Source organism: Chiloscyllium plagiosum, chromosome 1 (assembly GCF_004010195.1).
Source record: "Chiloscyllium plagiosum isolate BGI_BamShark_2017 chromosome 1, ASM401019v2, whole genome shotgun sequence".
NCBI lineage: Eukaryota > Metazoa > Chordata > Chondrichthyes > Orectolobiformes > Hemiscylliidae > Chiloscyllium > Chiloscyllium plagiosum.
The window spans coordinates 48,477,827-48,483,303 of record NC_057710.1 but is presented as its reverse complement, the minus strand read 5'-3'; positions in this window follow the sequence as shown (position 1 = coordinate 48,483,303).

The following is a 5,477-nucleotide window of genomic DNA, read 5'->3' as shown; positions in this document are numbered from 1 at the left end:
TGAAGTTAGTGTGCAGTATGTGCATACATTGCCATAAAGTATCACTATAGTACAGAGCTGGGTACTGTACTATAGTAAATATCCAGGTTTATTTACATATACGTGTGATTGATTGGACAAGGCAATGAGCATCAGATTTGATTTGGCAGCACATTTACAATGAAAGCGATCTGCTTTTAAAAGATGTATTTTTATTTGGTCACCTTGTTTTGCCTCATATGAGAAGTAGTTTTATAGTAGCAGGTGGAATACCAAAGCAAATGAATCCACTACTGCTTATATTTTTCACTTTTTATTTTTCATTTTTCATATATTTTTCATTTCTTTGGTCATGGTATAGTTGGCCAAAGAAACAAAACAGAAGCAGGAGCTGCTTTACTCCGAGGAAGTATATGCTTTACTCCGAGGAAGTATATGCTTTACTCCGAGGAAGTATATGCAGAACACGGAGATAATTAGTTTCACAACATAGAGGCTCCTTTATCCAAGTTAAGTTGCGGGCAACATTTTGTTTTCTGTGCCCCATGAACAGTCAGAAATCTGACACAAGAGATTTGGAAGATTTGTTCAGAACCAAAAGTGTAACCAGGAACCACATTTATGCTGCAACAAACAGACAGAAAGTGTTGGAGAAACCCAACAGCTCTGACAGCATCTGTCGAGAGAGAAACAGAATGAACATTGTGAGTCCAATGTGACTCTTCTTCAGAACCCTGTATTTCTTGTCCATTCTTTGTTTGTTTCAAATGTCTGGCATCTGCAGTATCTTATCTTTATGAAAACATTCATGTTATTGTAGCATGTACAGAATAAGGGGAGATGGACACGTATCAGCGGGGCACCATCTATTAAGCACTATTCTCTGGGAACCTTGCCGCTACACAAGAAATCATACAACAGCTTCCCTCCAGACTGAAGTAGTGATGCTGTTACGCCTTGGAAACAGCTCATCTGCCATTTGCTATGGACAGTTGGCTGCCTTGTGGTTGGTTGGAAGAAGCATTTACTTAAAAGCTTAATGTTGTAGTTACATCAACATTCCAGGAAGAGTTATCTCTGTTATGAAAATTATCTATCTGGTCCCCTCTTAAATAATAATGCTACAAACATTCTTCTGTCTGTAGGTCAGATCAAAATATCAACTTTAATTAAATGTGGATTTTGGGATACATAAGAATAGCTGCACAGAACATTCTTCTCATTAGTACATTAGTTTTTTTTTAAGAGGTTTTAGAGTATTTTCATTCCCCCAGTCATACTTGTATTTAGTATCACCTCAAAGATTCATCCTTGTGATTTACATTAGAAGAATGTTTCTAAGTGATTTCTATTCTCAATATTTCACTTTCCGTAGCTTTATTTGCAAACTTCTGGGAAAAAAAGAAAATGCAACAAGAATTGCTCATTCAACATGAACCTCAGCTTTTCTCCTTCATTAGTTCCGTTGTGATATGCTGATCAATGATAACTGGATCTCACACTCTTCCAAATGATTTACTCCTGTGTGTTGATATTTCCAAATGTTGCTCTTCACCATGATACACATTCATCTGATTTGGAGGTGCTGATGTTGGATGGGGATGGATCCGCCACAGATTCACCTGCACCTCCACCCACATCATCTACTGCATCCGCTGCAGCCGGTGTGGCCTCCTCTATATTGGGGAGACAGGCCGCCTACTTGCGGAGCGATTCAGAGAGCACCTCTGGGCCACCCGGACGAACCAACCCAACCAACCTGTAGCACAGCATTTCAACTCCCCCTCCCACTCCACCGAGGATATGCAGGTCATTGGACTCATCCACCGCCAAACCACAACAACCCGACGGTCGGAGGAGGAGCGTCTTATCTTCCGACTGGGAACCCTCCAACCACAGATGATGAACTTGGACTTCACCAGTTTCTTCATCCCCCCTCCCCCCACCTTGTCTCAGCCGAATCCCTCCAGCCCGGCACCGCCTTCCTGACCTGCAGTCTTCTTCTTGACCTCCCCGCCTCCACCCTACTCCGACCTATCACCCTCACCTTGACCTCTTTCCACCTATCACATTTCCAACGCCCCTCCTCCAAGTCCCTCCTCCCTACCTTTTATCTTCTCCTGCTGAACACTCTCTGCTCATTCCTGAAGAAGGGCCTGTGCCCGAAACGTCGAATCTCCTGTTCCCTGGATGCTGCCTGACCTGCTGTGCTGTTCCAGCAATAAAGTTTCAACTTTGATCTCCAGCATCTGCAGACCTCACTTTCTCCCCTTGGATGGGGATGGACAAAGTTAAAAATTACCCAACACCAGGTTACAGTTCAACAGGTTTATTTGGAAGCACTAGCTTTCGGAGCGCTGCTCCTTCATCAGGTGGTTGGAGGCAGCTCCCTGAAGGCTAGTGCTTCCAAATAAACCTGTTGTGTGATTTTTAACACCTTCTTCTGTGAGTGCACTAGGTTACTGAAATGCAAAACAGAGGAGGAGATTGGGTATGCTTCTGCTTGATTTTAATGCATATATTACTGCATACAAATATATCAATTAGGAGCAAGTGTAGACTGCTCAGGCCCTTGAGCCTGCTCTACCATTCAATAAGATCTGTGATCTGTTAGAGTTATGAATTCAATATCCCCTCTACACCTTTGAGTACCTTGTGTAACAACAATCTGTCTACTTCAATCCTAGAAATATTCAATGACTCCACCTCACAGTCTTTTGAATCAAGGAGTTCCAAAACCATGCAACACTCTCAGATAAAATGATTCTCCTTATCTTTGTCCCAAACAGCAAAACCTTCATGATTCCCTTATGCTCTGTCCCTGCTTTATTTTCTTGTGTGCTACTGAGAAGATCCAACAAGCTTGGGCATTGATAGCAAGAAAAACCATGGTTCCTATACACCTAAAGTGGTGACGAATGCTCACTTTCTAATTTTACTAACGAGTAAGGAATGTCAAAGTCATTGATGACAATGACTGTGATCCTATCAAGCAAATGCTAGATTATTTTCTGTCAATTTCCAGTGTTAGTTTGCACCTATTTTGAAGGGACAAAAGAGAAAAGGACATATTCTAATGCTTATTTCTCTCTTATATTTCACTATGTCTACTCAGGTATGCATGCTATTAAAATTACAGCATTATTAAGCCCTGCGTTACTCTCTGAGGAAGAAGTCACATGTGCTTACTCAAACAAAAATTATTGAAAGGACAAATCAGACAGAATGTGCTGATGATGTTGAAAAAGTAATTAGAAAAGCTCTAAAGAACTAATGTACTCAGGAGAAGATTGTTTAAGGAAACAACGTCACAGTTTATCTTATGATCAATGGCAGGATGTGCCTTGCTCATATTCGAACTGAGGCCATGAGACTTTATGTGATTTGGAGTCAATGTTGACGAGTCCCAAGGCCCTCCCCCCACGTCAACTTATAATCCTTAGTAGCAATTGTGTAGCTTCCTCTGCAATTTCAAAGTGCAGTTAGATGTCAACTATTGGTATGGGACTGGGGTTACTTAGAGGACAGACTGAGCAAAGAAGGCAAGTGGCCTTTTTTGATAAACATTAATAAAGTGGTGACATCTAGAGCAGTCCAACTACTTCATGCACACTTCTGCTGATACCAGTTTTATTCCTGATTGATAAATATCACAAACATTTATCAGTATTCAAACAATTTGAAGAATAGTCCGAGAAGTGGCAGATGGAGTTTAATTCAGATAAATGCGAGGTGCTGCATTTTGGGAAAGCAAATCTTAGCAGGACTTATACAATTTATGGTAAGGTCCTAGGCAGTGTTGCTGAATAAAGCGACCTTGGAGTGCAGGTTCATAACTCCTTGAAAGTGGAGTCGCAGGTAGATAGGATAGTGAAGAAGGCGTTCAGTATGCTTTCGTTTATTGGTCAGAGTATTGAGTACAGGAGTTGGGATGTCATGTTGCGGCTGTACAGGACATTGGTTAGGTCACTGTTGGAATATTGTATGCAATTCTGGTCTCCTTTCTATCGGAAAGATATTGTGAAACTTAAAAAGGATTCAGAAAAGATTTACAAGGATGTTGCCAGGGTTGGAGGATTTGAGCTACAGGGAGAGGCTGAACAGGCTGGGGCTGTTTTCCCTGGAATGTCGGAGGCTGAGGGATGAACTTGTAGAGGTTTACAAAATTATGAGGGCCATGGATAGGGTAAATAGGTAAAGTCTTCTTCCTGGGGTCGGCGAGTCCAGAACTAGAGGGCATAGGTTTAGGGTGAGAGGGGACAAATATAAAAGAGACCTAAGGGGCAACATTTTTACACAGAGGGTGGGACAGGCATGGAATGAGCTGCCAGAGGAAGTGGTGGAGGCTGGTACAATTGCAACATTTAAGAGGCATTTGGATGGGTATATGAATAGGGAGGGTTTGGAGGGATATCGGCCGGCATGGACGGGTTGGACCGAAGGGTCTGTTTCCATGCTGTACATCTCTTTGACTCTATGCCTCTAATAGTCCATTTCTTTTTGAACCTGGAGACACCTTCTGTTGCCTAAGCAGTTTGCAACTAAATGGATTACTTGACATCATAACATAACTTCCATCCATCAGGATAGAAAAGACTTTTCCTGGAAGGTGTTGGTGATGTTAATGTGGTCTGACCAGTGTTTGTAGAGTCTCACTATGTTGTCATTCTAGTGCTAAGTTAATGTAACTAACAGTAATGTGTACTTGCACTTAAGTTGAGGCATTTATTTCAGAAAACAGTGACGGTGCTGTGCTACTCTGGCTGAGCTAATGTTCCAAACAACCAGGTACCCAGATTCAGATTTGCGGCAGATGGAGTAATTTGAATTTCATTTTAAAAATCTGGAAATAAGGATGATGCTTAACTAGGGTAGCACACTGAAAATCAAGCATTGCTATTCGTAAAGTTGAAGATTTTATTTAATTTTGTATATTAACTGATCTTTAAAGACTGAATTAAAAATCCCACCACACCAGGTTATAGTCCAACAGGTTTATTTGAAAGCACTAGCTTTTGGAGCGCTGTTCCTTCATCAGGTGGTTGTGGAGAATAAGATCGTAGGAAGCAGAATTTATAGCAAAGGTTTACAGTGTGGTGCAACTGAAATTATACATTCAAAAAAAAACTGATTGTTTTAAGACTAAAGTTAACAGAAATTATGGAGCAAGTTTTCTTACTTTAAAAAAGATTACTATTTACTATATAGTAGTTTATGGCTACGGGTAAACAAGTACCTATAACCTGACTAGTTAAAACTTTAAGGAGAACGTGAGGACTGCAGATGCTGGAGATCAGGCCTGAAAATATGTTGCTGGAAAAGCGCAGCAGGTCAGGCAGCATCCAAGGAACAGGAGGATCGACGTTTCGGGCATGAGCCCTTCTTCAGGAATGAGGAGATGTGCCAAGCAGGCTAAGATAAAAGGTAGGGAGGAGGGACTTGGGGGAGGGGCGTTGGAAATGCGATAGGTGGAAGGAGGGTAAGGTGAGGGTCATAGG